The sequence below is a fragment of the Macaca fascicularis genome, chromosome 2 (genome assembly GCF_037993035.2).
Source record: "Macaca fascicularis isolate 582-1 chromosome 2, T2T-MFA8v1.1".
Taxonomy (NCBI): domain Eukaryota; kingdom Metazoa; phylum Chordata; class Mammalia; order Primates; family Cercopithecidae; genus Macaca; species Macaca fascicularis.
In genome coordinates this window covers 149,551,749-149,578,834 of record NC_088376.1, presented here as the reverse complement: position 1 = coordinate 149,578,834, position 27,086 = coordinate 149,551,749, and the positions used below count along the sequence as shown (strand labels likewise).

The following is a 27,086-nucleotide window of genomic DNA, read 5'->3' as shown; positions in this document are numbered from 1 at the left end:
CGTCTTTACAATGAAATTTTTTAAAAATTGGCCCAGCATGATAACACACATTTATAGTCCTAGCTACTCGGGAGGCTGCAGTGAGCTGTGATCACATCACTGCACTCCAGCTTGGGTGACAGGGCAAGATCCTATATCTGAAAAACAAAAATAAAAACCTTTGCTAGTAAGGCTCTACTGAAAACGGACTGTATCCTCTGTTATTGGTGATCCCCAAGTCGGGTGGTTGGGTGTGAAATTAAGTATTAAATCTTCGGCCGGGCGCGGTGGCTCAAGCCTGTAATCCCAGCACTTTGGGAGGCCGAGACGGGTGGATCACGAGGTCAGGAGATCGAGACCATCCTGGCTAACACAGTGAAACCCCGTCTCTACTAAAAAATACAAAAAACTAGCCGGGCGAGGTGGCGGGTGCCTGTAGTCCCAGCTACTCAGGAGGCTGAGGCAGGAGAATGGCGTGAACCTGGGAGGCGGAGCTTGCAGTGAGCTGAGATCCGGCCACTGCACTCCAGCCTGGGCGACAGAGCGAGACTCCGTCTCAAAAAAAAAAAAAAAAAAAAAAAAAGTATTAAATCTTCTGGAAGGAGTTTTTAGATTTTTTTTTTTTTTTTTTTTTTTTTTGAGACGGAGTCTCACTCTGTCACCCAGGCTGGAGTGCAATGGCACCATCTCGGCTCACTACAATCTCCAGCTCCCAGATTCAAGTGATTCTTCTGCCTCAGCCTCCCGAGTAGCTGGGATTACAGGAGTGTGCCACCACACCCGGCTATTTTTTCTGTATTTTTTTTAGAAGACACAGGGTATCACCATGTTGATCAGGCTGGACTTGAACTCCTGACCTCAGGTGATCCACCCACCTTGGACTCCCAAAGTGCTGGGATTACAGGAATGAGGCACCACGCCTAGCCTTTTTTTTTTTTTTTTTAAGACAGTCTCACTCTGTCACCTAGGCTGGAGTACAGTGGCACCATCTCAGCTCACTGCAATCTCTGCCCTCCGGGTTCAAGTGATTCTCATGCCTCAGCTTCCCAAGTAGCTGCAATTATAGGCACCCACCACTACACCCAGCAAATTTTTGTATTTTTAGTAGAGAAAGGGTTTCACCATGTTGGTCAGGCTGATCTTGAACTCCTGACCTCAGATATTCCCCCACCTTGGCCTCCCATAGTGCTGGGATTACAGGCGTGAGCCACTGTGCCTGGCCAAGTTTTTAGATTTTCATATTCATCAAAAAGTGGTAAGTTTAAAGAAAACTGATAAACACTAATAAATAGTGTAAATTTATCTCAATAATTTAGCAAAAACAAATATTTTTACATTAAGACGAAGCCAGATAAGTTCTTGAGTAGAAGGCTAAATTAATTAATTAATGTATTTATTTATTTAGAGACGGAGTCTCGCTCTGTCACCCAGGCTGGAGTGCAATGGTGCGATCTCGGTTCACTGCAACCTCTGCCTCCTGGGTTCAAGCGATTTTCCTGCCTCAGCTTGCTGAGTAGCTGGGATTACATGCACCCACCTCCACGCCCAGCTAAGTTTTGTATTTTTAGTAGAGACGGGGTTTCACCGTCTCAGCCAGGTTCGTCTCGATCTCCTGACCTCATAATCCTCCCGCCTCAGCCTCCCAAAGTGCTGGGATTACAGGCGTGAGCCACCGTGCCCAGCCTGTAGAAGGCTAAATTTATATAGTTTTTTAAGATAAAACTCAAAACCCCACGATATTTGATCCTTGTGGAAGGAACCTTCTGTATGTCTTTGGTGGAAAAACACCATTTTGTGCAGCACCGATTGTGCCCAAGCTCTGCCATTTATTTTCTCAGTGATCTCTTGGCCTCCATCTTCTCATGTGTCAAATGGGTGGTGTGTGGGGGGGTAGACAATCTCTAAAGACTTTTCCAGGTCTCTTTCTTACAGCGGTATTTTTTGATGTCCTCCAGCTCTGAGCTGCCAATCAGAGCAATCCTCTGATTGCTGATGGCGCCTCCTCTGACTTCTTCAACAGCATCACTGTCTCCTTGGGTGACCTAAAGTCCTGCTGTATGCTCCTGTCACTCTGTGCTGTCGGCCTCGGGGGTCTCATCCTCTGACTTCCCTACTCCTCGGTCATCACCTCCTATGAGGACAACACTCAAACCCACAGCTCCAGCCTGTATTTTTCTCCATTCCCATATCTAATACCTTGCAGCTTCACCTTCTGCCCTGATCAAGTCCAAACCCCGTGAAATTGTCCACAGCCACCTCTGGAAGGAAGAAAGTAGACTGTGAAAGGAAAACAACTTGGGGCCCCAAAATCACTTAAGCTAAAGGGAAAATTCAAACTGGGAACTGCTTTGGGCAAACCTGTCTCCCATTCTATTCAAAGTCATCCCTCTGCTCACTAAGATAAATGCTTATCTTCTGATTGCCTCTTTTGGAGAGGCTAATCAGAAACCCAAAAAAATGCAACCACGTCTCTTATCTACGTAAGTCCTAGAAGCCTCCTCCCAGCTTTGAGTTGACCCGCCTTTCCCAGACCGAACGAGTGTTCATCTTACATATATTAATTGTGCCTCATAGAATGTATAAAACCAAACTGTGCTCTGACCACCTTGGGCACATCGTCAGGACCTCCTGTTGCTGTGTCATGGGTTTGCATCCTCAACCTTGGCAAAATAAACTTTCTAATTAACTGAGACTTGTCTCAGATTTTCAGGGTTCATAAGGCTAAGGAAGTATTGTCTCAGGGATTTTTATTTTTTACTGTTTTGCTTGGAAGGAAGCAGGAAGTAGTTTCCATAAATACTTTCCCAGCTTGGCATTCTCAAGGTGGCTCTCAGCTTCCTGGCCTCCAGAGGCGTCTCCTTTCTCTCTTTTCCTCATTGTCTGGCACACAGAGGGGAGAGAAACCGTTTTTTATTTTATGTTTTTTTTTTTTTTTTTTGAGACGGAGTCTCGCGCTGTCACCCAGGCTGGAGTGCAGTGGCCGGATCTCAGCTCACTGCAAGCTCCGCCTCCCGGGTTCACGCCATTCTCCTGCCTCAGCCTCCCGAGTAGCTGGGACTACAGGCGTCCGCCACCTCGCCCGGCTAGTTTTTTGTATTTTTTTTTTAGTAGAGACGGGGTTTCACCATGTTAACCAGGATGGTCTTGATCTCCTGACCTCGTGATCCGCCCGTCTCGGCCTCCCAAAGTGCTGGGATTACAGGCTTGAGCCACCGCGCCCGGCCTATTTTATGTTATTTTTTACTTTTTAATTTTAATTTTAATTTAAGACAGAGTTTCACTCTTGTTGCCCAAGCTGGAGTGCAATGGTGCGATCTCAGCTCACTGCAACCTCCTTTCAGAGATGATAAATTCCTCTTTAAAAAGCTTTAGTTCCCTGTTCTTTGTTTCTTAAGACCAACTTCCTTGTACTTCCTTGTCTCCTAGCTACCTGTTCTGTAAACAGCCTTCCTGCCTTTGCCATGCTCAGACAAGTCCAGATATGCCTTCCCAGCTAGTAATGGACAGTCCCTCTTCCTTCCCACCTAATAGACCCTATTCAATTTTAAACCTTAGCCAATCAAGTTAGCTTAGATTGTGAGGTCCAACCCCAGCCAATGGGGAAAGGATACAGAAGTGCTAGGAACTGCCTTAGGGAGTAAAAACCCCTGCCCTACCCTGCTTTGTGTGCTTTTGCGATTGTGACTGATGCAAGCTGCACCCTTCTGCAGAAGTAAATTTGTCTTGCTGAGGAATTTTCTGCCTACGTGCTGTTTTTATTTGAGGCATCAGGCACTTGTTTCTAACAAATTCGGGGGTTCGTCTGGGATTCCCATTCTCCTCCTAGGAGGGGTCTCAGATCATCTCTCGTGAGGAGACGCAGCCCGCTGCTTTGTTGAGGTGGCCTCAAGGGTAAGGGATTGAGACCCACCTGGTGTGATGAATAAACCTGGATTCCAGCAATGCGGGAAGAAAAGGCCTACAGATACCGTGGTGACCAGGTAACTCTGTGCACAGACCAAGGTAAGAAAAACCTTGGGGGCGGTGAAGTATTTCGTTGGTGGTCAGGACATCCTGGAGGTTGAAAGCGAGGGAGTAAGATGCACAATTGAGTGCAGAGCAAGTGCAGAGTCTGGATCTGATTCTGCAGTCACCTCATATGGCTTGAAGGCAGTTTGCCTCTTGTGGGGTTTATATCAACCTGCCTATGCTAAGAGGGACCTGAAAATTACCACAAGGGAAGCAGATGAAGGATGAAGCGAAAGCTGAAGAGTGTGAGAAATCTCTAGTAGAAGAGGTTGAGCCCCACAGACTCGCTAGGGTGCAAGAAATCTCTAGTAAGAGAGATTGAGCCCCAGGGATAAACACTTTCTCCAGGATGGGAAATACAGCAAGTAAGACAAAAGATAGGAAAAATCATGATCATGATAATATCCCCTCTGATAGTCCCCTAGGCCTAATGTTAGAATATTGGAAGGATAATGGAAGGACCAAACACAAGAAAAAGCAGCAAATGATAAAATACTGCTGTTTTGTTTGGACTAAAGAACCTTCCTCTCCCCCCCAAGCAGCTGCCACCACAGACCCTTCCCCTAAACCTAAAAAAGGAGGTTAAACCACTCTTAGATGACCCTTATGGAGTGGCAGATCAAATCAATCAGTTTTAGGACCCCAGTTATATACTTTGGATGAATTAATGTCTATCTTAGGCATCCTATTCTCAGGAGAAGAAAGGAGCATGATACGCAGGACCACTATGACCATTTGGGAATGTGAACACCCTCCTGGTCAGAATGTTCCAGTGGCTGGACATAATTCCCAGCCCAGGATCCTCAATGGGATAACAACAACATAGCCCATCGAGGAAGTATGAGAGACCTTAGGGAGATGGTAATAAAAGGAATTTGAGAATCAGTGCCCCACACCCAAAATCTTACCAAGGCCTTTAATATAAAACAGGGAAAAGATGAGGGACCGATAGAATTTTTAGAAAGGCTTAAAGAGCAAATGAGAAAAATATGCTGGCCTAGAATCAGAAGACCCCCTTGGACAAGGAATGTGAAAGCTCCACTTTGTTACCAATAGCTGGCCAGATATTACTAAGAAATCACAGAACAAATGTCTCAAATGTGGAAAAATAGGTCACTTTAAAAGACAATGTCCCACATGGGAAAAAGAAGAAAAATCATCCCACTTATGGCTTTTGAAGAAGACTAGGGAAATCAGGGGCTCTTTTTATATTGAGTCCCACCAAGAGCCCTCGGTAAATTTAGAAGTGGGACCTAAACCTGAGCTTATTACCTTTTTAATCGAGTCAGAAGCAGCTCACTCCTCAGTTTGTTATCTTCCATCTAGTGTAACTTGTTCACAAGAAAAACTTTTTATCTCTGGGGTTAAAGGAGAAGGATTTAGAGCAAAAATCTTAAAGGAGACAAAAATGAAATATAAAAACTGATCAGCTAGTATCAAATTTCCATTAATTCCAGAAGCAGGGACAAATCTATTAGGAAGCGATTTAATACTAAAATTAGGCTTAGGCCTCCAAATCAATTATGGAAAATTCCTCCCCTCCCCTCCCTAATCTTGCTCACCACTGCAGACGAAGAACACATTTATCCCGAGGTATGGTCAAAAGATGGGATCAAGGAAAGTTACAGATTCCTCTGATTCATGTTAAATTTAAAACCCCTGGGGAAGTAGTAAAGCGAAAGAAATACCCTATTCCTTTAGAAGCCAGGGTAAATTCAAAACCTGTAATTGAAGGTCTTCTCCATGATGGGCTTCTTAAATCCTGTGTGTCTCCCTGTAACACTCCAAAACTGCCTTTAAAGAAGGCAGATGGGTCATACTGGTTAGTGCAAGACCTTAGAGCTATTAATCAGATAGTACAGTAATTGATTTAAATTATGCCTTCTGGGCTTGTCCATTAGCAGAGGGCAGCCAGGACCTATTTGTCTTTGAGTGGCAAGACCCTCACTCCAGTTGAAAACAGCAATACCGATGGACAGTCTTACCCCAGGGGTTTACAGAGTCTCCAAATTTATTTAGTCAAATATTAGAACAAGTGCTAGAGAAACTTTCCCTGCCCTCGTGCATATGCCTCCTCCAGTACATGGATGATCTTCTAATTTCAGGAGATGATAGAAAAGAAGTAGCAGCTTTCTCAACTCATGTCTTAAATTTTCTGTGGGATGAAGGGTTAACAGTCTCAAAAACCAAACTCCAATTTGTAGAACCTGAAGTAAAATATTTAGGGCATTTAATTAGCCAAGGCAAATGGAAAATTGGGCTTGAACGGATTGAAGGAGGATTAGTCAGATACTGTCATCTATGGATAGACTCTTATGCCCTGGAAACAAAATTCTCATACAAAAAGCTCATACAAGACGAGCCAGACCCCGTCATTTGGCAATTACCAGAAATCCAACAGGTGGAAAGGTTAAAACATATATTAGTAACTGCCCCTGTCCTAGCTTTACCCTCCTTAAGCAGCCATTCCATCTTTTTGTCAATGTAAACAAGGGCGTAGCCTTAAGAGTACTTACCCAAAAGCATGGAGGCCACCAGCAACCCGTAGGCTTCCAGTCAAAAATTCTTTTTTTTTTTTTTTTTTGAGACAGAGTCTCGCTCTGTCACCCAGGCTGGAGTGCAGTGGCCGGATCTCAGCTCACTACAAGCTCTGCCTCCCAGGTTTACGCCATTCTCCTGCCTCAGCCTCCCAAATAGCTGGGACTACAGGCGCCCGCCACCTCGCCCGGCTAGTTTTTTGTATTTTTAGTAGAGACGGGGTTTCACCATGTTAGCCAGGCTGGTCTCGATCTCCTGACCTCGTGATCCGCCCGTCTCGGCCTCCCAAAGTGCTGGGATTACAGGCTTGAGCCACCGTGCCCGGCCAAAAATTCTTAACCCAGTGACCCACGGATGGCCCAAATGCATTCAATCTGTAGCGGCAACTGCTTTGCTAACAGAAGAAAGTGGAAAAATAACTTTTGGCGGAAACCCCATTGTGAGCGCACCTCACCAGGTCAGAACTATCCTAAATCAGAAGGCAGAAAGGTTGCTTACTGACTCAAGAATTTTAAAATACGAGGTTATCTTGTTAGAAAAAGATTATTTAATCCTAACTACTGATGATTCACTTAACCCTGCTGCCTTAACAGGAAATTCAAATGCAGAAAAAAACCCATGCCCCAGACCAGAAGAACTGGGGCATAGATGTTCAGATAAACTCCCTTTCAAACCGGAAGACACCTTTTTGTAGATGGTTCTTCTCAAGTAATAAAAGGGAAAAGGCATAACGGGTACTCAGGAGTAGACGGAGACACCCTACCTAATGACTGGTCTGAGCAAACGTGAGTTGTTTACACTAAATCAAGCCTTAAAATTTCTGCAAAACCAGGAGGGAACTATTTATACTGACTTCAAGTATGCCTTTGGAGTAGTCCACATCTTTGGGAAAATTTGGGCACAGCAAGGCTTTATTAACAGTAAAGGGGCCAAAACTTAGTCCACACAGACTTGATAATCCAAGTACTAGAGAACTTACAGCTGCCAGAAGAGACAGCAGTTGTTCATGTTCCGGGTCACTAGAAGAATCTTTCCTTTGAGAGCCGAGGGAATAATCTAGCTGACCAAGTGGCCAAACAAGTTGCCTCTTCTCAAGCAGCACCCATTTTCCACCTAACCCTTTATCTTACCCCTCCAGCTACAGTCCCTATTTTCTCCCCCAGAGAGCAAGAAAAGTTAAAAGAAATAGGAGCCAAAGAAAGCCACGCGGGAAAATGGGTACAATCAGACAAGACGGAAATGCTGTCTAAGCCCCTCATGCGAGACATATTGTCACAACTACATCAAGGAACTCACTGGGGCCCCCAAGCTATGTGTGATGCAGTCCTCAGAGTTTACGGATGCATAGGAATTTATACCCTTGCTAGACAAGTTGCAGACAGTTGCATAGTGTGCAGAAAAACCAAAAAACAACCTAAAGAAAATAGGAATACCACATGCCGTGCATCCACCTTCATCAGGGAGAGTAGAAAGGCCTATTGCCCTGTTGAGAGTCCGAACTGCTCCCCGAAAAGATATAGGTCTACCCCCTTATGAGATGCTTTTTGGATTGCCTTATCTACATTCTACTACTGATCTTACTACATTTGAAACAAAAGATCAGTTTCTTAGAAACTATGTATTAGGTCTATCTTCTATCCTTTCCTCCCTCAGGACTCAAGGCCTCCTAGCACAAACTCCAACCCTTGAATTCCCAGTTCATCAACACCAGCCTGGAGATCACATCCTTATCAGAAGTTGGAAAGAGGGAAAGCTCGAACCCACTTGGGAAAGACCTTACCTAGTGCTCCTCACAACTGAGACAGCAGTCCAGACCGCTGAGAGAGGATGGACCCATCACACCCGAGTACCCTCTCCAAAGTACCTACCCTGGACAAAGTAACGTTAAAGAGAAAAGCTTAATCAGCCTCTTCCTCCTTTTCCTCTCTCCCCCAGATACCCCACATATTATTATTAATGTTACTAAGTCTAACTCACCTCAAACTATCACTTTCGATGCTCGTCTTGTTATACCCTGTGGAGATCTGCAGGGTCAAAAACTATAAAATCAAGGATACTTTTCTACTTCAGAAAAGTATCTTTGTCCTTCTTGGCTCTCCTCAGACTGAAAATCCGTTAACTGGGATCAATTAGTCTGGGAAGATTTTAATGGAGATTCCGTTAATTGGGAATCTTGTCCTCCTAAAGCAGAGCATCAGCATCTCTGCCATAGTTGGTCCAATGTTCTACTGACCACCAAAAACCAGGGATGGATGGCCCCAACGAGTAGTTGTATATTCCTGAAACCATACATTTGTTTCACTAAAGGGAGTACTCCTCCCAATTGCCAATATAACCAGTGTAATCCTGTACCAATTTCCATTGCTATCCCAACTTTTCAAGGTTCTTACCCTTCCTTGAGCCGTTTTTATGGTATAGGAGCAGAAGTCTCAGGGACAGACCGTATAGAGTATTTCGAAATGCGCTTCATCGCTCCTCCACCTCCTTCATCCCCTTCTCCCTCTCCTCCTAAACCCTCTTCTAACCAAACCTTTTCTCGCTTCATACCCAATGATAAAACTAAAGTAGCCGTTATAGAAGTTAAAGAATTAAAGCAAACTCTAGCTATTGAAACAGGATATCAAGATCCAAATGCCTGGTTGGAATGGATTAAATATTCCACCTGCAAGCTAAATAAAAGCGACTGTTAGGCTTCTGTGACAGGTAGGCCAGAAACCCAAATTTACCCTTCCCACTTGGATGGTCTTCTGACCAACGAGGCATGACCTGGATGATCGCTGTCTTCCAGAACCCCAGAGCCTGGGGTAATGAGTCATGCAAGATCCTTCCACTGCTGTTCCCTTAAGACCAATTTCCTCAAAAGCCCTGCGGGTCAGCCCCCGAGGGCCATCCAGCCTCCAGCCCCTGATGTTAACTTCACCTCTTGCCTTTCATGGCAGGCAGAGAAGTTAGCATTCCTTGGAGACCTAACAGGGTGCAGTGAAACCAAGCCTTTTCAAGAGCTTAGCAATCAGTATGCCCTTGTTCATTCCTGAGCAGATGTGTGGTGGTATTGTGGAGGACTATTGCTGGGTACTCTGCCAAGTACCTGGAGCGGCACTTGTGCTCTAATTCAGTTGGCTATCCCTTTCACCTTGGCATTTCATTGACCAAGAAAGCTGAAGACAGAATATCATAAAAAGAGAGATGTCCCTCATGGATCCTTTGATCCTTATGCTATTATAGATGCTATCGGAGTACCACAAGGGGTACCAGATGAATTCAAAGCCCGAAATCAAACAGCTGCAGGATTCAAATTTATGTTGTTCTGGTGGTCAACTGTAAACAAGAATGTAGCTTGAATAAATTATATCTATTATAATCAACAACGCTTTGTTAATTTTACTAGAGTTGCAATTAAAGGAATAGCTGAACAATTAGGCCCTACCAGCCAAATGGCTTGCGAAAACAGAATAGCCCTTGACATATTAGCTGAAAAAGACAGGGTTTGTGTCATGATTGGAGTCCAATGTTGTACTTTTATTCCTGATAACATCGCCCCAATGGAACAAAAACAAAAGCCTTACAAAGCCTTACTTCCTTATCAAATGAGTTAGCTAAAAATTCTGGAATAGATGACCCCTTTGCAACCATCATAGAGAAATGGTTCAGGAAATGGAAAGGAATTATGACCTCAATATTCACCTCCCTTATAATCGTTATACATGTGCTCATTCTTGTAGGATGCTGTATCATACCCTGTATTCGTGGTTTAGTGCAAAGACTTATAGAAACAGCACTCACAAAAACCTCCCTTAATTCACCCCCACCTTCTTCAGATAAACTCTCCCTTCTTGACACCCAAGAAGAACAACAGACATGCATAGGCATTTTGAGGAGGAAAAACTATAAAATCAAGAGGGGGAAATTGTCAGAGATAATAAATTCCTCTTCAAAAAGCTTTAGTTCCCTGTTCTTTGTTTCTTAAGACCAATTTCCTCATACTTCCTTGTCTCCTAGCTACCTGTTCTGTAAACAACCTTCCCGCCTTTGCCATGCCCAGACAAGTCCAGATATGCCTTCCCACCTAGTAACAGACAATCCCTCTTCCTTCCTGCCTAATAGACCCTATTCGATTTTAAACCTTAGCCAATCAAGTTAGCTTAGATTGTGAGGTCCAACCCCAGCCAACAGGGAAGTGCTAGGAACTGAATCAGAGATAAAAACCTCTGCCCTACCCTGCTCAGTGTGCTTTTGCTATCGTGACTGGCGCAAGCTGCACCCTTCTGCAGAAGTAAATTTGCCTTGCTAAGGAATTTTCTGCCTATGTGCTGTTTTTCTTTGCAGCACCAGGCACTTGTTTCTAACACTCTGCCTCCTGGGTTCAAGCAATTCTCCTGCCTCGGTCTCCCAAGTAGCTGGGATTACAGGCATGCACCACCACACCTGGCTAATTTTGTATTTTTAGTAGAGACAGGGTTTCACCATATTGGTTAGGCTGGTCTCGAACTCCTGACCTCAGTGATCCACCTGCCTCAGCCGCCCAAAGTACTAGGATTACAGGCATGAGCCACTGCACCTGTCCAAGAAAACATTTTTTAAAAAATTATGTATACACTATTTATCACCTAACAATTATATTTGACAGAAAATGATTCAAGCAATCCTCCCACCTCAGCCTCCTGAGTAGCTGGGAGGGACCACAGGCACGCACCACCATGCCTGGGTAATTTTTTGTATTTCCTGTAGAGAGGGGGTCTCACTGTATTGCCCAGGCTGGTCTCAAACTCCTGGGCTCAAGCCATCTGCCCTCCTAAGCCTCCCAAAGTGCTGGGATTACAAGTGTGTGAGTCACTGTGCCCAGCCATGATTTATTTTTATTAAAAAAATCTGTATTTTTCCTTTTTCTTTAAAGGAAGAAAAGTTATGACTGAATTGACATCACTGAACTAAAAATTACTGTAGCACTTTAAACATTTAGGGGTGAAATCTAACAATGTCTGCAACGTACTGTGAAATGAATAAAAAAACAGCTTGAATCGATAGTTCTGGTCAGTGAGATGACTAATGTAAAGGCTTTTCCCTCCCTCAGGGACCTGCATTTTGAAAAATCTGGTCCCTGAGGTTTTCCTTGCATAAATTCCAAAGAAAAGTCAGATATTCTGGCCAAGAGTGTGGGAGATATTTGGGGACATGGATCCCATGTTACTGCATGCCACTCAGGAGACCCCGCTGGGTCTGAGGTGCCCTCTCTGAGGATAAAACCATGCCTATGGAAACAGTGCTGGACAGAGGGTGTGCTCTGGGCAGAGAGAATAAAAGCTAGAGGAGCCATGTGAGATGAGGGTTTGTCTGCAAGGAAGTTGGTCACCCATAGGTCCTCCCTAGCTCTGTGTCCTCAGAGTAGCAGCCTAGAGAGAGCTCTGGAGGCAGGAACTGAGTCCTCACCCATGCTCTCTGCTCTGCTGCTCACTGGGCTGTGTGAGTGGGTGTGAATGTGTGAGTGAATGTATATGTGCGTGTGTGTGTGTAAATGTCTGTGACTGTGTGCGAGAGTCTGTGTGTGTGTGTGTGTGTGTGTGAATGTGTCGGTGTGTGTAAGCGTGAATGTGAGTGTATGTGTGTAGGTGTGTGTGTCGTTTTTGAGTACATGAGTGTATGAGTGTGAGTGTATTTGTGTGTGTGAGCATGTGCACCTTGAGTAAACAGCTTGGGGTATCAGTTTTTTCACCTTTCAAGTAGGGAGAATAGTAAGCCCTCCTGCCTAGGCCATTGGGAGGATCAATTGAGACAGCGGAGTGGGAAAGTGCTGCGATTAATTGGTGAAAAGCAGAAATGGACCCTTCTTCTCTAAGAATGTACAAGCAAACCATCATTTTTGAATTAGGGCGATGACTCCATTCCAAAACCATTAGATGGGGAGGGGCTTTTACTAGAGTGATTACAATCTAATCCCATCAGGTCCCTGTGCCAGCAAACAACCCAGTCAGTGTTCCTTGCACATCCTGTGCCACCAACGAGGCAGCTGAAACAGTAAGGAGCCAAGCCCCAGGGCTGGCGCTTCTCACACATCAGTTACTAAATGCCCACAGGCCCAAGAGGAATATCTGATGATCCCCAAGGTGGAGAGGAGGAAACGGTCGGCTCAAGCTCAGGAGGTGAAGCAGCTTACTCAAGGTCACACAGCTGGGAAGTGGTTGCTAAATTAAGATTTGAACCTAGGTCTATCTCACTCAGGGTTTCTCTGGTTTTTTTTAGACGAAGTCTCATTCTGTCACCCAGACTGGAGTGCAGTGGCATGATCTTGGCTCACTGCAACCTCTGCCTCCTGGGTTCAAGTGATTCCCCTGCCTTGGCCTCTTGAGTGCCTGGGACTACAGGTGTGCACCACCATACCCCGCTAATTTTCGTATTTTTAGTAGAGACGGGGTTTTGTTATGTTGGGCAGGCTGGTCTCAAACTCCAGGCCTCAAGTGATCCGCCTGCCTCGGTCTCCCCAAAGTGCTGGGATTACAGGCATGAGCCACCGCACCTGGACCTAACTCAGGGTTTCTTAACCTTGGTCCTCCCATATGACATTTGGGCTGCATGACTCTTCATTGTGGGGAGCTGTCCTGTGCACTGGGTGATGACATTTATTTAGCATTATCCCTAGCCTCCACTCACTTGATGCCAGTAGCTGCGAGTCCCCAGTCATGACAACCCAAAATGTTACCAGACACTGCCAGGTATCCCCTGGGGGTTAGAATCACTGATCTAACTGAAGAACATGCACCCTGAACTACTCCACTCCATTGCCAACCAAAGAGTGCAGCTTTCAACTCAAAGTAAGGCAGAACTTTCTAAAAATAGATGTTATCCAACAATGCAACAAGTTACCTTTTGAAAGACAGTAAGCTCCCCAACATGAGAAGCATGCAAGAAGAGGCAACCTGGATCTGATTCCAAATTAGAAATACTCCAAACTTTCTCAAGGGCAATGCAATTATTTACCTAAATAAAACTCAGCAACGTTGTTTTAGATAAAGCACCTACTACAGTGTCTGGCATACGTGAGGTGCTCAATAGCAGTGCTTATGTTTTCTTCCATTCCTTGGTGAGCACCACCATCCTGTACCTGACCCCATTCAGGATTAGAGGACTCATCCTTGACCTTTCCTTGTTTTTCACTGTGGTGGAAGCTGCTAATAATAGTCTCCTCTCATGTCTAAGACTAGAACTCTGCTTCTCAGCTGAGTATACAACTGCCTGGAATAGAAACTACATTTCCCAGACTCCTTTGTAGCTGGGCGTGACCATGTGACTAAATTCCAATGGGATGTAAATCCAAGTGTTGTTTGCAACTTCCAGAAAACAGCCTTAAAATAAAGGTGTGTTCTTTTCTTTGGCCTTTCATTCTTCTAGCTGGCTGGAATGTGGATATGATGAGTAGTACCTAATCAGCCATCTTGGGGACCATAAGGAAAAGACACACAATTAGGAAAGTGAAGCGGCCATCGGGACAGACTTGAGGTCCCTGATGATCAAGGGGCTGCCATTATCAGATAGGACTGCCCACCTCTGGACCTCACATCTATTTCATGGAAGCCATTGTTAGCTAGTGTTTTCTATCACATACAGCCATATCAAATCCTAATTGAAATACTGTCCCTGACTTCAAGGAGTTGGTGGTTAATTAGCATGCGAAGAAATACACAAGATAAACAGCATCAAAACAATTAAATTAAAAATCCTAGAATGCAGCTGGGACAAATGTGGTGACTGAGGTAAGATCAAAGCAGGTAGCTGGAAGCAGAGGGAAGAACTGCCTCTCTCAAGGCAGCATGAGGATGTCAGAAAGGACATCAGAGAAGAAGTGATAGGCAAGCTAGGCTCTGAAGGATGGGTGGAAGTTCGCCAGCAGGAAGAAAGAGGTATTTAAGGCTCAGTAGAAGAAAGAACCAAAGTACACAGCTGAGTTTGAGGAATTGGGAGGAGTCATTGGAAGTACCTGGAGCACAGAATGGCGAGTCTGGAAGTACACGTTGGGACCAAGGTGTAAGTAAGCTCCTTTACACGTTGATGGCATTCCCCTGCCTAGAACATTCTTTTGCCTTGAAACTCTTACTTCTTCCTTTCTCTTGGTATCCTCAACTTCTAACATGCCCCTCTTATATCAACTTTCTTGTGGGATTATCATTCTTCAGCTGATTCTCCTCCAACTAAATGCGGAGCAACTCCAGGCCATGGGGGATGTCCACTATTTCTGCCTGGAATAGAAAGTGCACTTTGAAGTGCAATACCATGGGGACATGCCCCTCGCTGACAGCAGGGACCCTGCATTTTCGCTTGCCGTCATTTCTCCTGAGCCTGGCACCAGTCTGGCACATGACAGGTGCTCAACAGATGTTTACCAGATAAGCCCTAAAAAACGAGACCCGGGGTCGGACGCAGGGGCTCACACCTGTTATCCCAGCACTTTGGGAGGCCAAGGCAGGTGGATTGCCTGACGTCAGGAGTTCGAGACCAACCTGGCCAACATGGCGAAATCCTCTCTCTACTAAAAACACAAAAATTAGCCAGGCATGGTGGCGTGCACCTGTAGTCCCAGCTACTGGGGAGGCTGAGGTAGGAGAATCGCTTGAATCCAGGAGGCAGAGGTTGCAGTGAGCCGAGATCATGCCACTGTACTTCAGCCTGGTGACAGAGCGAGACTCCATCTCAAAACAAAAACAAAAAAACAGAAAGACCCAAACCAATACAGAGCAGCAGAAGCCAGCGTAGATGTACTAAGTGCAGAAAGTGTAGGCACAATTTTCAAAAGGAAGTTCAGACTTACATAAGTTTGAAGTAGGATTTATCCCATTGACGAATACTGTTCCATACCTTTGGGTCCACTTTTCTACTTTTCCCTGACCACTTCATAGTTAGAAATTCATCTCATGGTAATCTAAGGTGTAAATAAAGATTTATGCACAAATATGCTCACTGCAACATTATTTACGACAGGAAATGAAGGGAAATGAGCTGGCATTTGGGAACTAAATGTATCTTGAGATAGTGCATCTGGAGCTGGTTCCTTTCGGCGGGTTCTTGGTCTAGCTGACTTCAAGAATGGAGCCGCGGACCTTCGCGGTGAGTGCTACTGCTATTTTTTTTGGCAACTGAGTTTTGCTCTGTCACCCAGGCTGGAGTGCAGTGTCGCAGTCTCGGCTACTGCAAGCTCCGCTTTCCATGTTCACGCCATTCTCCTGCCGCAGCCTCCCCGAGTATCTGCGACTACAGGCACCCGTTACCAGGGCCAGCTAATTTTTTGTATTTTTAGTAGAGACAGGTTTTCACCATGTTAGCCAGGATGGTTTCGATCTCCTGACCTGCCTGCCTTGGCCTCCCAAAGTGCTGGGATTACAGGCATCATCCACCGCGCCAGCCAACTGTTACAGCTCTTAAAGATGGCACGGACCCAAAAAGAAAGCAGCAGCAAGATTTACTGTTAAGAGCAAAAGAACCCTTCCACAGCCCAGAACTGGACCCAAGCAGATTGCCCCTGATGGGCTGGGGTGACCCGCTTTTATTCCCTTATTTGTCCCCGCCCATGTTCCATTTTTGTCCTATCAGAGTGCCCTTTTTTCAGTCCTCTCTGCTATTGGCTACTTTTAGACTCCTGCTGATTGGTGCGTTTTAGAAAGCGCTGATTGGTGCATTTTACAATCTCCTTGCTAGCTACAGAGCAGAGCCTTGACTGGTGCATTTTACAATCCTCTGGTAAGACAGAAAAGTTCTCTAAGTCCCCACTCCACCCAGGAAGTACAGCTGGCTTCACCTCTCAGTAGCTACAGAATAGAATATCATGGGGGTCATTGATAATCATTACGGAGCACCAGCAATGAGACAGGAAAATGCTTATGATGAAATTACATTTATAGAAGACGTGGTTTATTTGCACAGGACAAAGTTAATTCTGTTAACTAACAGGCTTCTATCCAGGGTGAATCTTTGTTACATCAACCATGGTTTTCTCTGGGTACTGGATGGTATTTATTATATTTGGTATTTCTCAGGATTTCGACAATGAGATTGTCTTCATTTTATAATAGGGAAAATAAGAGCTAACTGCATTCATTTTGAAAAAAATAAAATAAAATAGATTTCTTCGATAAAAAAATAAAAATAGATGTTTTCCACATACTTAGCACATCTTTTATTTTCTCTAGTACAAAGTGAGAGTTTGGGATTCCTTTCTTGATTCATTCTAAACTGCCTCACCTGCTACTCCCCAGTCCAAACTGCTCTATCCTCTTCCTCATTTGTGGGCTGGTTATTCTAGTCAAGTAAGTCAGAGCATTAATTTCTTTGATCTAATTCTGAGAAAGAGGTGTCATGCATGAAGGTGCTCCAGTACTGCATAGTCTCATTAAGTCTGGCCAGGTCATAATTTCCATGAAACACCCAGGCTTATCAATGCCACTGGTTGTGATGAATAGAGCAGACTGCAAATAGCAAAATGCCATTATGGGCCTAGTATTACAGGAACCTGACTGACTTAGAATCTAGAGGAGTTCTGGCTTAAGAGTCAGCCTCTGGGTAAGATGCAAGAGGCAGATGACCTTGTGGGCAGGCAGAGGCCCCAGTGGGTTTTCCAGGGGTGGAGGTACACATGCAAAGAGTCTACAGAGTCAGAGAAGAAAAGCTACTAAGAACAGAGGACTGCGTGTGGAGCAAGAGGGAGTGGTGGGGACCGAGGTAACCTGGAGAGCCTGTTCTCTGCTTGAAGGGGCAGCTGCCACTCACATGCCACCAACTGCTGCAGACTCAGATCTGCCTGTTTTTAAAAGGAAACACAAAATCTGGAGTTTTTACATGAAATATTTTAGTTTTTAAATGCTGTCAATTATTCAACTGAAATGTTTCATTTGTCTTCTTGAACACTACACAGGGTAAAAAAAAAAAACAAATTTTGCAAGCCCCCAGGTAGAAACCTCAAACTGGTTCATAGGGGATGCAGAATGCTGAATATGAGATAATGACCCAGGAGTGGACATCTTTGGGGTATTTGCCCAGCTCAAGTCAAGCCTCCTCTCTGAGAACCATCATCTCACCTAGGGTGGGCTCTGGCAGCCATAATTATACTATGTAACCCTGACCCCTGGGCACACCTGATTGAACCAGAAGTTGTCCTCTGACCCAGAACAGACCAGTCAGCCCAGTCCTCTCTTCTGGAACTCTGGGATCGGAGTTGTGCCATCAAGACAGTCTGTTGGTCTCATATATCTGATATATATCTGATGTATCAAGAAGACAAATGAAACAATTGAATAATTGACAACATTTAAAAACTAAAAGATTTTGGCTGGGCGCGGTGGCTCAAGCCTGTAATCCCAGCACTTTGGGAGGCCGAGACGGGTGGATCACGAAGTCAGGAGATCGAGACCATCCTGGCTAACACGGTGAAACCCCATCTCTACTAAAAAAAATACAAAAAACTAGCCGGGCGAGGTGGCGGGCGCCTGTACTCCCAGCTACTCGGGAGGCTGAGACGGGAGAATGGCGTAAACCTGGGAGGCGGAGCTTGCAGTGAGCTGAGATCCGGCCACTGCACTCCAGCCTGGGCGACAGAGCGAGACTCCGTCTCAAAAAAAAAAAAAAAAAAAAAAAAAAACCTAAAAGATTTCATGCAAAAACTCCAGATTTTATAAGAGTGGGGTAAGTGGGGGGTGGGGGGCTGCCACTGGGGGCAGGAGGGGGACTGTTGCTCACCTCTGGGAATGCTAAAATAGAGGAGGGGATAGAAGAAGGCAGCAGACAAAATGCAATAATTCATATGCTGGAACAACCGAGATCTACCAGCAGAAGGATGAATTTAGACCTTTCCCTCATATCATACACAAAAATTAGCTCATAATTGATGATAGTCCTAAATGTAAAAGCTAAATTTTTGTGACCTTGAGTTAGGCAAAGATTTCTCAGATACATCACCAAAGGCATAAGGAATTTTTAAAAACTGCTAAATTGGACTTCATCAAGATGAGAAACTTTTGGGTTTCAAGAGGTACCACTAAGAAAATGAAAAGCTATGGAATGGAAGAAAATATTTATAGGTCATATATATGATATATCATATATCTAATATATCCAAAATATATAAAGAACTCTTCCAACTCAATCACAAGAAGATAAATAACCCAATTTATAAATAGGCAAAGGATTTATATAGACATTTCACCAAACAAGATATAGGAATGGCTCAAAAGCACATGAAAGGATGTTCAACATCATTAGTCATTAAGGAAATGAAAAATCAAAACCACAGTGAGATACCACTTCACATCTACTAGGATGACTATAATTTAAAAAGAAGGACAATAACAAGTGGTGGTGAAGATGTGGAGAAATAAGAACTCTCAAACACTGCTGGTGGAAATGTAAAATTGTGCAGCTACTGTGAAAAGCAGTCTGACAGTTCTTCAAATGGTTAAACATGGTTACCATATGACTCAGTGATTGATTCCACACCTAGATATATACCCAAGAGAACTGATCACGTGACCACAGAAAAACTTGTATGCAGATATTCATAGCATTATTCATAACAACCAAAAAGTGGAAAAAACCCAAATGTTCATCAACTGGTGAATGGATTTTGATTAAAATGTAGTCTATTTGTCATTAGAAAGAAACACAGTACTATTCCAAGCTACAACATGGAGGAACTGGAAAAACATCATGCTAGGTGAATGAAGTCAGACACAAAAGGCAACACATTGAATGATTCAATTTATATGAAATGTCCAGAACAGGCAAATTATATTATAGAGACAGAGAATAGATTAGTGGTTGCCTGGAGGGGGGAACAGGCAGGGATCTTTTGGAAAAGAGAGAAATGTTCTAAAATTGGATTCTGATGATGATTATACAATTCTGTAAATTTACTAACTGAATATATGATAACTGAATTATATGACTCACTTATAATGGGTGAATTTTATGATAGGAAAATTACACCTGAATCAAGTTGTTTTAAAATTTTTTCAGTGGATTAAGAAAGAGACTGCTTTGGGTTCCAGATCTCTCTGTCTGTTTTTAAAATCTATTTCACTGCACCAGTGTTGGGAAACAGGATCAGTTATAAGATTCTCAGCATCATTTAAATGAAAACAAACTAGTTGCTTAGCAGAAGAACTGCTTTAACCAGAACCGAGATTTAGATAAAATAGATCTCATGGTTTCTTGTAAAAGGGGCAGGGAGATGTTATGCGTAACTTCTAAATTAGTCATCGGAAGTGGAAGGAGAGGAATGACAGAGCTACATCAAACCCTTTCCTCCTACACGTCTGTGATCTTCTCTCATTTTATAATTTGGTTTAAGAGACTGAACTTGTTTGTTTGTATACTCCCCACAACCCCCAGCCCTGGTGTGACAGGCTGGAATTTTTAAAGCTAAGTGCAGGAAAGGAAAGCTGAAGGATATTATCACTAAATGGAAGAAGAAAAAAAAAAAAAAAAAAAAGGCAGCATTAAAAGCCCAGCTCAGTTATCTCTTACTTTCTAACATCAAAAAGCAAGAGAGAAGCTGGGCGCGGTGGCTCACGCCTATAATCCCAGCACTATGGGAGGCCAAGGCGGGCAGATCACAAGGTAAGCAGTTTGAAACCACCCTGGCTAATATGGTAAAACTCCGTCTCTACTAAAAATACAAAAAAAAAAAAAAAAAAAAAAAAATTAGCTGGGCATGGCGGCGCATGCCTGTAATCCCAGCTACTCAGGAGGCTGAGGCAGGAGAATTGCTCGAACCTGAGAGGCAGAGGTTGCAGTGAGCCGAGATCATGCCACTGAACTCCAGCCTGGGCGACAGAGCGAGACTCTGTCTCAAAAAAAAAAAGAAAAAGAAAAGTAATATTTTCATGATTGCATCAGGCTGGGAGATTTTCCATATTGTGTCATTTAATCCTCATCGTGCTGGTGACCCCACCAAAATAATTCTGCCCCCCATTTTAATGATGTGGAAACAGAGGCTTCTGTATTTTTTAGGGCTTGGTGCCTGCACTAAGAGATTCCAGAGTGACTCAAGAGCAAGTTTCACTTAAAGGCCCAAGGGGCACCCATCTGCTAAGACCTTCCAGTGAACTTCACATACTCCCCTACCCCATCCTCTTTTTCATTGTGAAGAGAATAAAATAAATAAACACTTTGAATAAAGATTCCAGGGAATTGAAAACATGGACATCCGTGCTAGCATGAGAAAGGGATATAGTGAATACATCATCCTCTTTTTCACTGTGAAAAGAGGAAAATAAACAAACGCTTTAAATAAAGATTCCAAGGAATTTGAAAATATGGATATCCGTGCTAACATGAGACAAGGACACAGTGATTACACTACCAAACCCAGCACACACACAAGTATCATTTCAGGACATGATGAATAATGTTTTCATTTTGCTCCGAATCCTTGGAGACTAAATTCTGAGCAATATACTTTCAAAGACCAAAGTTATTCAGGCTGTTCTCTTCTTGAGGAAGAAAAAAGTGATTGATGATATTGAACTAAATAAAAGAGCTGGCAGGAGAAAAAGAGAGGCAGATGCGGCATTTATAAGAGAGAGCTCCCAGGTGATTAGGAGTTCCTGTAACTTTTGTCTCTTTCAGTCAAGTGACCTGATGGATACCTGCCTGCAGCTGCCACCTCATCCCACACCTGGGGCTCTTTAGCACCACCTGCTGGTCAAGCCCTATTGCTGGTTCTGGGGCCAGGCTATTTATATATACGGGTTATTTATATATAGAAGTTATTTATATATAGGGCATAGATGAGTGTGACGTGATCTGGTTCCTAGTTCTATTCTGATATTCACAGATGATTCATTTATTCATTCATCTATTTATCCATTCATTCTCCCTTCCTTCCATCAGACCATCCACAAAATCTTCACTGATGAATATTCTTGCCAGGTATAGATATTATGATAGCCAAGGGATGAACACAGTTCCTATTTTCATGGAGGTGCCAGCCTATACCAGTAATTCTCGATTCTGCCTGCCTGAGAGTTTTGTTTTGTTTTTTTTTTTTGAGATGGAGTCTCGCTCTGTTGCCCAGACTGGAGTGCAATGGCATGATCTCAGCTCACTGCAAACTCTGCCTCCCAGGTTCAGGTGATTCTCCTGCCTCAGCCTCCCAGGTTGCTGGGATTACAGGTGCCTGCCACCACATCTGGCTAATTTTTATGTTTTTAGTAGAGACGGGGTTTCACCATAGTGGCCAGGCTGGTCTCAAACTCCTGACCTCAAATGATCCACTTGCCTCAGTCTCCCAAAGTGCTGGGATTACAGGCATGAGCTACTGCGTCAAAAGCTTTTGAAACATATTGAGATGTCTTCTTTCAGGAAGACTGAGTAGAGGTACTTTTCTCTATTCTGCTAAGTACAACCAAAACTCTGGATGTTACATTTAAAGCAAACACAAGAAGACTCTGACAGGTGGAGAGGCAAAGGCAAAGCAGTGAGGAACATTGGGACTCAATGAATGACACTGTGATGAGTTCCCCGGGCTTTTGTTTGGCCACATACATCAGAGAGTTTGAGCTGAAGAAGCTGGCAGCTCAGAAATGGCAATCGGCACAGGCAAAACAAAAGCCTGCTGTGTCTAGCCAAAAGACTGGGAAAGGGGCTGCCTAGCAAAATAGAAAACTTTTAGACAACACCTGCTCTATTTCAGCCAAACACCATAGAAAAACACTGTGCCCCGTTCCTGTCCTAGCCAGATGAGGCGAAGGAGGGAGGGAAGCCAAGACTTCCACCCTTGTCAAGCTGTAATGAAGTGACTCAACTCCCCCTGCTGGGGTGGTGTCCCCGCCATTCCTAGCAGGGAGCTGGGACTTGCATCCTGTCAGGTGATGACAAGCCCTGCACCCACTCCCACGGTGTCAGTAGGGGTGCATGGGGAGCAGTGAGGAGGCAGTCTCATCCCTCCCAGCTGGGGACTTATCTTCAGTGGCCTAGTGGGGAGATGGAGCTCCCACATCTGCTCAGCAATAATGAGAAACCCACGCCCTTCAGGTGTCAAGAGAAGCTAAGTGGGGAGCCAGGACATCTACCTCCACCTGGAAGTAATGAGGCAGCACACTCTCCCCTTGTGTCCTCCGGCTTCCCCTGCTACGGCAGTGTCAGTCAAAACCAGATAAATCAGGAGATTTAAATATGATCCTAGGTCTCATAATACCTACAATTTCCATATTTCAATTGAAAATCATTTTTCACATCAAAAAATGAGAAGGGAATTCAAATAGGATTTTGTGTGTGTGTGTGTGTGTGTGTGTGTGTGTGAGACAGAGTCTCACTCTGTCACCCAGGCTGGAGTGCAGTGGCGTGATCTCGGCTCACTGCAACCTCTGCCTTCCAGGTTCAAGCCATTCTCCTGCCTCAGCCTCCCAAGTAGCTGGGACTACAGGCACATGCCACCATGCCTGGCTAATTTTTTGCATTTTTAGTAAAGACGGGGTTTCATCGTGTTAGCCAGGATGGTCTCGATCTCCTGACCTCATGATCTGCCTGCCTAGGCCTCCCAAAGTGCTGGGATTACAGGCGTGAGCCACCACACCTGGCCCAAATAGGATTTTTAAAAAGCAATCATACTATCCGGGCACAGTGGCTCACGCCTGAAATCCCAGCACTCTGGGAGGCCGAGGCAGGCGGATCACGAGGTCAGGAGATCGAGACCATCCTGGCTAACACGGTGAAACCCCATCTCTACTAAAAATACAAAAAAATTAGCTGGGCGTGGTGGTGGGCACCTGTAGTCCCAGCTACTCAGGAGGTTGAGGCAGGAGAATGGTGTGAACCTGGGAGGCAGAGCTTGCAGTCAGCCGAGATCGCACAATTGCACTCCAGCCTGGGCGACAGAGTGAGACTCCATCTCAAAGAGAAAAAAAAAAGCAATCATACTTTGGAAGTCTGAGGCAGGAGAATCCCTTCAGCCCAGGAATTTGAGAGCAACTTGGGGAACATAGCAAGACCTCATCTATATAAAATTAAAAAAAAAAATTAACCAGGCATGGTGATGTGCATCTGTAGTCCCCGCTACTTGGGAGGTTAAGGCAGCAGGATTGCTTAAACCAGGAGTTTGAGGCTGCAGTGAGCTATGATCATGCCACTCTATTCCAGCCTGGGAAACAGAGCAAGACTCTGTCTTTAAAAAATAAATAAATAAAATAAAAATAAAAATAAATTTAAAAATGAATAAATAAAGCAATTAATAGATACCATGACGACAGAAGTGTTAGAATTATCTGACAAAACATTTAAAGTAATCATCATAAAAATGCTTCAACATGCAAATGTGAACACACTTGAGACAAATTAAAAAAATAAAGTCTCAGCAAAGAAATAGCAAATATAAAGAAGAACCAATGGAAATTTAGAATGGAAATAATAGTTGAAATAAGAATCCAGAGGTGCCCTCCCTGCCTGAGGAGAGGGAGGTCATGGCGTGAAGCTGCCGCTGCTGCTGCTTCTGCAAGGTCTCAGGGCTGGGCTGCAGCCATGTCCTACTGCTGGCAGGAAGGGAAGGATCAAATCATATTTGTAACCAAAGAAGACCAGAAAACTCCAAGCAATGCAGAATCGGTGGCTGATGAACCCAATGATCCATACGAGGAGCATGGATAGATACTGCCAATGGAGACATTAACTGGAACTGCCCATGCCTTGGGCGAATGGCCAGCGGCCCCTGTGGGGAACAGTTCAAGTCAGCCTTTTCCTGCTTCCACTATAGCACGGAGGAGATCAAGGGGTCAGACTGTGTAGACCACTTCCGGGCCACGCAGGAATGCATGCAGAAATACCCAGACCTCTATCCCCAAGAGGATGAGGATGAGGAAGAGGAAAGGGAGAAGAAGCCAGCAGAACAAGCAGAAGAAACAGCTCCCACTGAAGCCACTGCAACCAAAGAAAAGGAGGGGTCAAGTTAATGAAGGCCACAAGGCACTGGGCTCCAGTCCTTTTGGAGTGGACCTTTTGCAAAAAGCCTTGTTGTCACCTTCCAAGAAAGTGTCTTTCCCTCTGTTGTCCTGTGCACTGTAATATACAAAATAACTTATTTTGATGATCAGGGGTCTTGACCTCTTGACATATACACTGAAAAAAAAATGGGGGTTGTATGTATGTGTGTCCTACCTAAACCTGTAGCTGCCACTTTTGAATTCTTTTTTCAGATTGCCCTGAATTTTGCCACTTTTAAATCATGTGCTGAATAAGCTCAGCAACTAAAAACCATTACCCAGGAAGGTTTCTTGTGAGTGAGCTGATTTATTCTGATTCATTATATTCCTTTTGGTAGATTTTGTACCCCTTGGGGAAATAATACAAGTAATAGAAACAAAAACATCTTCTCTTAAAAATGCTGGGGTGGGGCCTCTACTAGCAGAGGCCAGATGGTCAGATACGATTTCTGCAAACCCATCTTGACCTTGAGTATGTGAAGGGGTACTGTACTTCATTCCTGATACATTTTGGTTTCCATGTTGGTGTGGAGCTCCTGGTTTTCTGTGTTTGGACGGTGAAGATTTGGACCCTCGCATTCACAGTCCCTTTCTAAGTGAAGGGAGAGGCTGGCTTGGCTGTTCCTTGTTATTCCGAAAGCCCTGGTTTGGGGCCCATGTTCACACTGGCTCTCAGTCTGGCCAGGTGCAAGTTCTTGAGAGGTGGGGACCTAATTATTACCAGAGTAGCAGCAAGAGAGGCAACATTGTGAATTAAGTATTCAATTAAAAGGAAACATGATTTCTACCTGAAAAAAAAAAGAACCCAATTGATGGGCTTAAAGAAGGCAGGAATAGAGGAAAGAATCAGTAAACTGGAAGATAAAACAATAGAAATTCCCAAATCTGAACATCAGAGGGAAAAGACTAATAAACAAATAAACAAACAAACAGAACTCCAGGGTCCTGTGGGACTATAACAAAATATCTAACATTCATATAATCATAGTCCCAGAAGGAGATGAGAAAAAGGGTGGCAATGACAATGTGCTTTGAGAGATAATGGCTGAAAATGTCCCAAATTTGGCAAGAGACCTAACTCTACAGAATCAAGAAGCTGTTAACCAAACAGGATAAGCCCCCAAATATACACCAAAACACATAATAATTAAACTCCTGAAAATGAAAGACAAAAAATGTTGAAAGTGTCAGAGAAAAACACCTTACCATAATGGGAATGATAGCAGATTTCTCACAGAAAACATAGAGACAAGAAAATGGCATTATATTTTTCAGATGCTGAAAGAAAAGAACTGTCAGCCCAGACTCTTATACTCAGTGAAAATATCTACAAGGAAAAAAAGGAAAACAACACATTCTCAGATGAACTCGTACAGGACTCTGTGCTGAAATCTACAACATGCTGATGAAATAAATCAAAGATGTAAATAAATGGAGAGTGTTTATGGATCGGAAGTCTCAACAGAGTAAATATGTCAATTCTTCCCAAATTAATATACAGATTTAATGCAATTCCTATCAAAATATCAGCAAGATGTCTTACAGATATAGACAAGACTCTTCTAAAATGTATAGGGAAAAGTGAAGAAACTAGAACAACTCAATTTTGAGAAAAAGAGAATAAAATGGGAGAAATTGACCTACCCAATTTCAAAACTACTATACATTAATAGCTACACTAATCGAGACTTTGTGGTATTGGCAAAGGAGTAGACACATAAATCAATAGACTAGAACAGAGAGTCAAGAAATAGAAATAGAACCACTCGAATATTCTCAGGTGATTTTTGACAAAGGCGCAAAATTAAAGCATTTTCAACAAATGGTGCTGGCACAATTGGACGTCATAGGCAAAAACTGAACAACCTAAACCTTATGTCTTATAAAAAAGTTAACTCAGGCTGGGCATGGTGGTGGCTCATGCCTGTAATCCCAGCACTTTGGGAGGCCGAGGCAGGCAGATCATGAGGTTAAGGGATTGAGACCATCCTGGCCAACATAGTGAAACCCTGTCTCTACTAAAAATATAGAATCTTTTGAACCCGGGAGGTGGGGATTGCAGTGAGCCAAGATTGCACCTCTTCACTCCAGCCTGGTGACAGAGCGAGACTCCGTCTAAAAAACATACGAACAAAAAATTAACTCAAAATGCTCCACAGACCATTAAATGTAAAATGTAAAACTACAAAACTTGTAGAAAAACACATTAGAAGAAATCTTCAGGATCCACAGCTAAGCTAAAAGTTCTTAGACTTGTGACTAAAAACATGATCCACAAAAAGAAAAAACAATGAATTAGACCCCATCAAAAGGAAAAATTTTGTTCTGTGAAAGACCCTGTTAAGAGGATAAAAAGACAAGGAGAAAATATTTGCCAGCTACATATCTTACAAAGGACTAGTATTTAGAATATATAAAGAGCTCTCAAAACTCAACAGTAAAAAGCAGACCATCTGATGAGAAAATGAGCAAATGACATGAGGAAACATTTCATCATCAAATAGATAATACAGATGGCCCATCCGCCTGTGAAAAGATGTTCAATATTACTAGCCATCAGAAAAGTGCAAATCAAGACCACAATGAGATATCACTGCACAGCCATCAGAA

General features: G+C 43.7%; 1 protein-coding gene, 1 long non-coding RNA gene and 1 pseudogene across 5 annotated transcripts in view; 2 read left to right on the top strand and 1 right to left on the bottom strand.

The window, feature by feature from the left end:
- HRH1 (histamine receptor H1) overlaps positions 1-27,086 on the bottom strand; it is a 130,305-nt gene that overhangs the window by 4,964 nt on the left and 98,255 nt on the right. The window contains exon 1 of one of the 4 annotated variants that reach the window (XM_074032991.1): positions 6,504-6,555. The exons of the other annotated variants lie outside the window; for them this stretch is intronic. The gene's annotated coding sequence lies outside the window, so the exon portion shown is untranslated. Of the gene's footprint in view, positions 1-6,503; positions 6,556-27,086 lie in introns of those variants that run through there. 4 annotated transcript variants of the gene reach the window in all.
- On the top strand, positions 3,646-9,890 carry LOC141409708 (uncharacterized). The gene is made up of 2 exons (XR_012431473.1): positions 3,646-3,981; positions 8,179-9,890. It is a non-coding gene; the product is annotated as an uncharacterized lncRNA (long non-coding RNA).
- LOC123571794 (mitochondrial intermembrane space import and assembly protein 40 pseudogene) lies at positions 24,014-25,207 on the top strand (annotated as a pseudogene).